Source organism: Hibiscus syriacus, unplaced genomic scaffold (genome assembly GCF_006381635.1).
Source record: "Hibiscus syriacus cultivar Baekdansim isolate YM2019G1 unplaced genomic scaffold, ASM638163v2 tig00110858_pilon, whole genome shotgun sequence".
NCBI lineage: Eukaryota > Viridiplantae > Streptophyta > Magnoliopsida > Malvales > Malvaceae > Hibiscus > Hibiscus syriacus.
In genome coordinates, this window is record NW_024062890.1 from 1,606,156 (window position 1) to 1,616,897 (window position 10,742).

The window sequence follows — 10,742 nt, forward strand, 5'->3', positions numbered from 1 at the left end:
ATGGACGTTTTAGGATTTCAAATCCAGAAAAAATTCTTAATATAGGGTTCGATTATAGTATAGGGACTGGCAATTTCTTCTTTTATATTGAAATTTTCTTCGAAAAATGAATTTGTTTAAAATTATTACATGTTTTTCTGTTTTAATTCAATTACTTCATTTAATAAAAGTTAATAATCAAATACATGCTTAATTTGGATTTAAAATATGTCCAAAACCAATAATTCATCATATGTTAAGTAAGAATTGACGGGGTTAATGATCAACGATGATAAAACCATTAAACAAACATAGCAGGACTTGAACCCTAAGCTGAACAAAGAGCAAGATCAACACTATTAAATATTAACGTTGCTAATTTAAATTTGACATTTTAAATAAATTTATAAAATATATAGTCGAAGGTTTTATTTATTTATTTATTTTATGCATATAACATTATTATTTTATTAGAATTCGAAATCTTCAACTTTTTATATCCCATAACATTGCTACTTGATTCGAATCCAAAACCTTTAAAAGCTATAGAGTTTTAAGCCGTTGAGTTATATATAAGCTCCTTCAAAGCTTGACCGTCATGGTTGAGAATGGAAGCTTTAATGAAGTCAGCAAATTTGAAGGCCTTGTAAATTGCAGGATTGCTTGCATTAACCAAACCTTTCGCCGGTCCGATGAGGCTTTCATCACACGGATATATGAAGAACGAAACAGTGGTCCGAGCATCTCTTGAATTCGTCACCACTCGATGTACAGCTCCGTTCAGTTTCCCATTGCTAATCATTTATATAAACAACAAAAAGAGTATTCAGAAATCGAATTTTTTTTTACAATTTATGACGAATGGTTTGATGTTGTACCTGTAAAAGGAAGCCTATATTAACCACAAAGGCATGAGAAAGCGGTTCGATGCCGATCCACCGACCATCTTTGAAGACTTGGAGGCCATTTATGTGGCTTGGAAGAAGAATGGTGATGATGGTAGGGTCACGGTGTTTCAATAATCCCAGTGTTAAACTCGGTTCAGGGCATGGAGGGTAGTGATTAATCATGATTTTGGGGACTTGACTGAGGTCATTGCTGAAATAATTAATGTGAAGCCCTAATCCTTCGCATATAAGCTCCAGGATTCTACAACTCAGTTTCCTTAACTCAACTGAATAAGCCCCAACTACTTCTCTGAAATAAATGAACAGAAAAAGAGTGATAAAATCAAACTGTCGACAGTCAAGAAGAATATTTCATGCACATTAAAAGCTGAAAAAGTTTCAGTTATGTCATAGGTTGATGGGAACAAGTCAGTGAACGTCGATAGTTGACGGTTCACCCTTTTAATGGTTTGGGTGAAAAGTCACAGTCTGTGTAAAAACAACTATAAATTAATGTTTCTCTATAGGAGAGAAGAGAAAGGTCTCATGGGAGAGAAGATAGATGATATAGATAAGTGGCGTTTGGTTAGATAGAATCTATTGTAATTAGAGGAATTGGAATCTAATTCCACCTAATTCCAATGTTTGGTTCAAGTTTTCCAAAGGAATTGGAATCCCTCATGGCTTCAACTTTCCATCAAACGAGGGAAAGTTAATTCTATCCAAGAATGGATGGAATTCAATTCCCTTGTTGGAGGGAATTGAAATTTGACCATACTACCCTCATCAATCTTTTGATAACTTATTCATATATTGAATAAAAATATTTTTATTATTATTTTGGGTCGGGTCGGGTTTCCAATTCATATATTCGGGTCGGGTCAGGTGAAACTTTATTTTGGTCTGGTCGGTTTTTTTTAAGTGTGATATTCGGGTCGGGTCGAGTTCGGGTTTAGGATGAAAAATACCCAAACCAAAAATATATATAATTTTACCTTATATATTTATGAATAATTACAATAATACCCCTCTCTATATATATTTTTTCAATTAAGTCACTGTTTTTATTGAATAAAAATAATTTTTTATTATTTCGGGTCTGGTCGGGTCGGATTTATAATTCATATATTCGGGTCGGGTGAAACTTTATTTTGTTCGGGTCAGGTCGGGTTTTTTAAGTGTGATATTCGGGTCGGGTTTTTTTAAGTGTGATATTCGGGTTGGGTCGGGTTCGGGTTTAGGGTGAAAAAAACGGGACCGACCCGAAAAAAATATACAATTTTACCTTATATAATTAGGAATAATTACAATAATACCCCTCTATATATAATTTTTTTCCAATTAAGTCAATGTTTTTATTGAATACAAATAATTTTATTATTATTTTGTATCGTGTCGGGTAGGGTTTCTAATTCATATATTGAATAAAAATAGTTTTTGGTATATTTTTTGGTAACTAATTAACATACTCCGATTAGAATGTATCGAAATATTGATCTATCTTTTGGTAACTTATGAATATATTTTGATTGCGATGATTTTAACTTATGATGTTTATTAGCATTATTTTTATTATTTATTGAAATGAATAATCAATCAATAAAATGAAAATTTAATATTTTTTTAATTTTTTTATAATATATTACTACGTTTAAGTTGTAAAAAAAATAAAATAAAGCAAAAAAACAAGAAGGGTAATTTTGTCATTTTACATTACTGAAATCAAATTCATCTGACATGTCTGCGAACCAAACAAAATATGAAATTATATTCCAATTTTATTTCCTGCCAACCAAACAGAATATGAAATTGGATTCTAATTTTTGACAGATTCTAATTCCTTCATAGATTCTAATTCCTTCATAAACATTCCAGTGAACCAAATGCCACCTAAGAGAGTTGATAAAAGAGAGAATTTTCCATTTCAGTCTTTCCTCGGGGTATTAATATCCCGATTATAGGGCGATTACACTTGGAGTCACCATGCCTATTAATAGACTGACAAATCAAACATATATGCCTGTCAATTATCAGAATTAACTCTATTAAAGGTCAAGTTAACGACAGAGAAGTATAGGTTTCAGAGAACGATCTCGACCGAGGATAATTCCAGAGATGTATAATCTTTCTAAAAGCTCTATTGAGAGGGTGAACTCTTCCGGGAGTTTTCATTAGCAGAGATTTGTAGGTATAATAATATATATATATATATATATAAAGTTTGATTCGAAATGACGTGATAGTTTACCTGTATCTAGTTGGCTTTTCAGGCCAAAATTGGATGTGTTGGTCTAAAGGACGACAAGGGTGCATGACGGCATCTCTCCACAAGTGAATATCCTCCCTCGGATACACGTAGCTGCTTGTGTACAGCTTGCAGCTCCCGTTCGGGTCCTTGGTGCATTCCCTTTCCTTGTCCGAGCCTGGCATTGCATGGAATTCCTCCGCAACGTTCATGGTTTCTTCCATTAAATCGTCGGAAACTCCATGGTTGATTATCTGCAGTGTTTGAACATATGCATCAGTTGTGCATAAAGATTTTAATCAGTAATGATATGCTTGGAGTCTTGAAATTATTCGAACCTAGAAAAATCCAAACTCTTGGCTGGCTTTCAGAATTTGTCGAATGTGTTGCGGAAAACGACTATCAAATAGAGCAAAATCGCAACTGATAATTTGATAAAATAAAAATGAAGATAAAAAAGACACAAAATTTACGTGAAAAACCCCTAAATAATATAGAATAAAAACCACAGGCAACGATAGAATAATTTCACTATGAGAAAATAAGAATTACAACTTCTCTCGATCTACCAAGGAGAAAACAATGATAATTCTCTCTTGATAAAAAAGAGAAAACAACTCTCAAGAAACTCTCTAAATTCTCTAGTATTGGGAGAAAACTAGAATGATTTGGGATGGTTTTGAAACTAAATGAGCTAGGGTATTTATAGTTGAAGCTTAAGGACTAATTTGTAAATACCCTAAATTACAATGACTAAAATTGAGATTTTACCCCTACCTAAAGTCATTAAATTCATGCTGCCATTTGCACCACTTGCATCGAAAAAATCGTTGCCAAAATCCCACCGAAAGTTTGTGTTTTATTTTGACTTTTCAACAATCTTCCACTTGAAGATTTGATTGAAACAATCATATCTTCACACCATTCGTTCTACCTTGTACCTTCATGTTGCTTACGTTTCTGACAAGCCACAAGAGGATCGACACCAAATAAATTTATCGGTATTGATCGCTTTTGTCATGAAATCTGCTATGTTGTCTTCGGTATGGATCTTTTGCATATCTACCGTTCCTTCTTCCACCTTTTCACGAATGAAATTGTACTGAACTCGTATGTGCTTTGTCCTTGAATGAAATATTGGATTCCTTGCTAGATGTAAGGTGCTTTGACTGTCACAAAATAGAGAGACATACTCTTGATTGTGCCCAAGCTCCGCCAATAGCATCTTCAACTAAATTGCTTCTTTACTGGCCTGTGTAGCTGCTACATATTCTGCTTCTGTTGTTGATGTAGCCACAACTGACTGCAATTTTGAAACCTAACTTATAGCTCCACCAGCAATTTTGAACACATATCCTGTAGTAGATTTGCTTTTATCCAAATCTACTGCATAGTCAGAATCTACATACCCATTGATTAATAAGTTTGATCCTCCGTAACATAATGCAACATTTGAGGTCCCTTTGATGTATCTCATGATCCTCTTCATTGTATTCCAATGCTCTTTGCCTGGATTCACCATGTATCAACTAACCACTCTCACTGCTTGTGCAATGTATGGTCTTGTGCATATCATAGCGAACATTAAGCTTCCCACTGCCGATGCATACGACACTCGAGACATCTTCATCCTCTCTTCTTCACTGCTAGGACTCATACTAGAGGACAATTTGAAGTTAATAGGAAGAGGGGTAGAAATTGGCTTACAATCTTGCATGTTGAATCGTGACAAGATCTTCTTCAAGTAATTCTTTTGTGAAAGCCAAATCTTCCTATTACTTCTGTCTCGGTGAATTTGCATCCCTGGAATCTTGTTTGCTAATCCCAAGTCCTTCATTTCAAATTCCCTAGCCAGTTGTGCCTTCAATTCTTCAATATGATCTTTGTTGGGTCCTACAACCAACATGTCATCCACATACAACAACAACATAACAAAATCGTTATCATCAGACCTCTTGAAGTAAGCACAAGGGTCTGCATTAAGTCTATTGTATCCAAGGCACATAATAAAGGAATCAAATCTCTTATACCAACACATCAGTGCCTGCTTTAGACCATACAGAGATTTGTTCAACCTGCAAACCAAGTTCTTCTTTTCTTTTTCTTCAAAACCTTCAGGATGGAGCATGTAAATCTCTTCTTCAAGATTTCTATGAAGAAAAGCTGCTTTAACATCTAGCTGCTTTAGATATAAGTTCAATGTAGCACTCATTGCCAAAACTACTCGAACTATTGTTAGTCGAACCACGGGAGAAAATATTTCATTGAAATCAATACCTTCTTTTTGAGCATATCCTTTGACCACCAGTCTTGCACGATACCTCTCCACTTGATCGTTACCATTTCACTTGATTTTGAAGACCCATTTGTTACCAATTGGCTTCATTCCTTATGGTAGTGGCACAAGGTCCCATGTATTATTTTTATAAAGGGCTTCAATTTCCTCTTGCATCGCCATCATCCATAGTGAAACATATGAGTTATTTATTGCCTCCTGGTATGTTGATGGCTCACCGTCTTCTGTTAAAAGGCAGTATGCAATATTTCCTTCTATAACATAATCTGAGTGCCAATTGGGACGTCTTCTCACATGATCTGATTGACGAGTTGTTGGAGCTTTAGAACTCTCTGGTTCTTGTTCATCATGTGTTGGTTCTGCTTCAGAAGAATCTCCTTGTTCAACCTCATTTTCCATATGTATCGGTGTCGTCTCTGACTTTTCAGCGCTATCTTCTTCTTATTTTCTTTGTAGTTTATCTTCTACAAAGATAACATCCCTACTGATTATCACTTTGCGGGCAGTGGGATCCCACAAGCGATACCCCTTTACACCATCAGCATACCCCAAGAATTTGCATTTTCTGGATTTTGGATCCAACTTTGAAATTTCTTGGGAGTTTTATATCACGTACACAATACTTTCAAATACATGGAGGTTTGAATAATCAGCTGGTTTACCAGCCCACATCTCCATTGGTATCTTCAGCTCAATTGCAGTTGATGGAGCTCGATTCACCAAATAACAGGCAGTATTGACTGCTCTTCTCAGAATGATTTTTCTAAGCTTGCATCCCTCAATATTGCTCTTGTTCTTTCTAACAAGGTTCTGTTCATCCGCTCTGCAACTTCATTTTGTTGAGGAGTGTTCTCCACTGTAAACTGTCTTTTGATGCCTTCTTTCCTGCAAAAGTCATCAAATTCTTCGCTTGTGTATTCTCCTCCATTATCTATTCTGAAACACTTAATCTTATTTTCAAAATCAAGTTCCACTCGCACCTTGAAGTTTTTGAAAGTTGAAAACACATCTGACTTCTTCTTAATAGGATACACCCAACATCTCCTAGAGTAGTCATCAATAAATGAGACCAAGTATTTTGCTCCGCCTAGAGATGTAACTGGTGCTTGCCATACGTTAGAATGAACCAATTCTAGAACACTTTTGCCTCTAGAATTTGATGTATTGAATTTCAACCTGTGCTGCTTACTTGTTAAGCAATGCTCACACAAAGTAAGTGATACCTTTGTTAAGCCTGGAAGTAACTTTTGCTCCACAAGGACTTTCATTCTTTGTTCTGACATATGTCCAAGTTTCTAATGCCATATCATTGTAGAATCTGAACTACATGAGGCAACAGAGGCTTCTGCTTCTAGCAAAGTCTTTCCCTTCAGCATGTATAAGTTTGCTGCTATCTTTTCGCCTTTCAGTACCACAAGCGCTCCACGGAACACCTTCATGATTCCTTTCCGTGCTTCAATCTTGCTTGCATTATTATCCAACAATCCGTTGGATAATAAATTTTTCTTCAGGTCTTTCACGTGTCGCACATCTCGAACAACTTTAATTGTTCCATCATACATCTTCAATTTGATGGTTCCCACGCCAATGATCTCTAAGGCATGATCATTGCAATTATACACAGATCCTCTTGAGACAGGTTCATAATGATGTAGCCATTCTCTTCTTGAGGTCATATGATATGTTGCTCCCGAATCAATGAGCCATATATTTGCATATCTCTTTCTACCTTCCACGGTAGTTGACACTTCACAGCATAGAGCATCTCCATCTTCTGAAGTGTTTGTGGTATTGCCTTGTGGATTGGAGTTTTTATTTAGACTCCAACAATCATTTTTTAAGTGACCATTCTTTCCACAATTGTAGCACTTTAAATTCTTCTTGCTTCTTGACTTCGATATACCATGTTTGTGACTGCTTCTTTGGCCACGTTATTTTGATCTCCCTCTCATCGTTTTCAACGCTTCTGCTTGTTGCAGATTTACTTGTCTTGTTCTTGCGCCGATTTTCTTCTTGTAGAACAGCAGCTGCAACGTCATCGAAGACTAGACTGGTGACATTATTGTTTGTCAAGTTGATGATGAGTTGATCATACGAATCAGGTAGACTTTGAAGTAGAAGTTCAACACATTATTGTTCTCTTATTGTACATCTTAAGGATGTAAGCTGAGAAAATAAAATGTTCAGTGTATTTAAGTGCTCTGTCACTGAAGTAGATTCTGGCATACGAATAGTGTACAATTTTCTCTTAAGGAAAATTTTATTGTGCAACGATGTGGCCTCGTACAATTTGGTGAGATGATCACATATCTCCGTAGTTGTCTTCTTCTCCTCGATGCTTGTCAATACTCCATCTGCTAATGCTAGATGAAAGTTTGTTATAGCATTACCGTACATTTCGATCCATTTGTTGTCATATGTGAAATCTACCGGCCTTTCACTGATAGCTGCTAGACAAGCGTCTTTCCTCAGGATGACCTTCATCTTCAATTTCCACAATGATATTTTTTCAATATCAAATTTCGTTGACATAGCTTCTATTACGGATAGCTCCCACTATTTCATTATCGTGAATAATTATCTGGAACCTTCAAAGAATGGGTAATAACTTCTTATTTTCTTATGTTGGAGGATCCACCTTTTAGTGGCAACCACAAAGACAATAAGCAGATATTACACACTCAAATATGACTCTGATACCAATTGTTGCGGAAGACGGCTATCGGATAGAGCAAAATCGCAACTGATAATTTGAGAAAATAAAAATAAAGATAAAATAGACAAAATTTACGTGAAAACCCCTAAATAATATAGGGTAAAAACCACGAGCAACAGTAGAAGAATTTCACTATGAAAAAATAGGAATTACAACTTCTCTCGATCTACCAAGGAGAAAACAATTATAATTCTCTCTTGATAAAAAGGAGAAAACAACTCTCAAGAAACTCTCTAAATTCTCTAGTATTGGGAGAAAACTAGAATGATTTAGGATGGTTTTGAAGCTAAATAAAATAGGGTATTTATAGTTGAAGCTTAAGGACTAATTTGTAAATACCCTAAATTACAAAGACTAAAATTGAGATTTTACCCATACCTAAAGTCATCAAAATCATGTTGCCATTTACACCACTTGCACCGAAAAAATCATTGTCAAAATCCCACCGAAAGTTTGTGTTTTATTTTGACTTTTAAACAGAATGGTCTCGTTTCGATCGTTACGCTGAAGATCGATAACTGTGATGGATTTTTTCCAATGGAATAATGAGGTCGATGGGTCTTATATCGGGTGGCATCACGTAACTTTCCGGCAAGGATCCATCGGAACACCAGCTTGAAAGAAGTTCCATGTGTTTCTATTTGAACTACTTTCCGGGAAGAATTAAAATCCTTAATAGAAAGTTTACCCTTAAATAAGCAAATAGAAAGCCTTTCAGAGGCGTATGCACTTGCATCATCAAAATTTCTAATTATAAAGCAATAAAGATATTGAATTGCCAAGTAGTTCACATTCTTTTTCTACCTTTCATCTACGTTAAGATGATGTATGAATTAATACTTATCGGTAATATAAATAAATTATATTCCACATTAGTTCTAAATAGACTTTTCCATGTGTTTATATAGGACTAATAAACTTAGGTACCGTTCAAAAACGCTTTAGCACTCTCAAACATCCCACTTTTAGGATGAAAACCCATCAAAAGTTGTATTTTCTTTTAACTTTTTGAGTAGTATGTAAATCACGTTGTCACAAAAAATATAGTGAGATATATTGATTTAAATTATTGTTTGTTTTATTATTTTTGTTATTGGGTTCTCGGTTCACAAAATTTCGTTTTCACTAATCCAGATTAACCCGCGTTGTACACCTGATTTTGGTGGTCAAGTCTTCTAATGAGAATTTTTTACATACACAAGGACTCGAACCTGAAACTTATTTAAACGATATTTTTATCTTATTATGTATTACTTTAAATCTCATAGATATTGGTACTTTAACGACTAGTTTTACCATTGCTATTTTTTAAAAAAGAAATATTCTTTTTTTTATTAGTAAAATATTATTTGTAATTAAAATCGTCTACTTCTTACATCAGTGAAGAATTTTGATAATATAAAAGAACTATATCCAGGTTAGAGATATAATTTTTGAAGTATTTATATATTTTTAGACTTAAGCTATCAAAGATAAAACGCACACACATGTGCCATTATGCCAGTAAAGTGAAATTGCAACTATATTAACAAGTATTATCTATGTATTTAATTTTAAGTATGATCACTTGAATTTATCAAATATTTTCTACCAAGGTCATTTTTAAATAACAAAGGTCATATAACTTTATCTTATCAAATATATTTTTATTGGATTATTATTTTTTTTAAAATAAGCTATTGTAAATTTGGGATAATGTTTTTCCATTTTTGTCCCTCCTCTTCTTCTATAGAAGGAAAGCTTTAATTCATTGTTTTGTACATCTAAATCATCTACTTCCTTTCCTCTTTAGTTTTTGCCAGCATTTTTCTTTTGGAAAGAATATTTCATTTGAGTTCTATCTTCTCAATTTAAGTATAAACTTGTCGATACTGATGTTTATTATTTTGAATATTATTAAATTCTTGGTCTGAAATATAAATAATTACGAAAAAAGAAGAAGAAGGTGAGTTGGCATTATAGATTATTTCTTGGTAGCATCTAATCTTCATGAACCGATGCATATTATATAGTAACAAACAATCAAACATGACGGTGAAACTTTTTTTTATAACTATTGGTTTCGATTTATTAATCGATTAATCCATATCAGGTATTATAGAGGCAAATACGACCCTTTTAATCCAATTTGCTCCATTTATAATCATAAAGATTCGAACTTCTGACATTGCTTAAGAGATTTACAACCTTATCTCACTAGACCAACGGATTGTTTGGGGTAAAACCACATTTTAATACCCAATGCTTGCTTCAAGTGAAGTGCAAACAAAAGAAAAAATCACAATAGCTTTCCTTCAATACTAATATTTTGTAATTAAAAATGATTTGCAGCATTTTACTTTTTTAGGCAAAAAGACACATGAGGCCCCTATACTTTTTTTAAAAGATCAATGTGACCCTCATATTAAATTTTTCATTCAATGTGGCCCTCCAACTCAAAAAAAGAACTCAATCTAACCATTTGACCAACATTTTCTGTCATCGACTAGCAATGTTGTTAATTTCTGCTGATATGACACGTCTAGTAGTCTATCTCGCTCTATTTAAGCCTAACTTGGCGCTGATTGGATTTATATTAATATGAGTTAGAAATTAATTAATTAAAAAAGAAAAAAATTC

At 34.1% G+C, this 10,742-nt stretch overlaps 1 pseudogene; it reads right to left on the minus strand.

Annotated features, from left to right (window-relative positions):
- Positions 1-532: 532 nt before the first annotated feature.
- LOC120143618 lies at positions 533-8,754 on the minus strand (annotated as a pseudogene).
- Between the last annotated feature and the right edge of the window lie 1,988 nt (positions 8,755-10,742).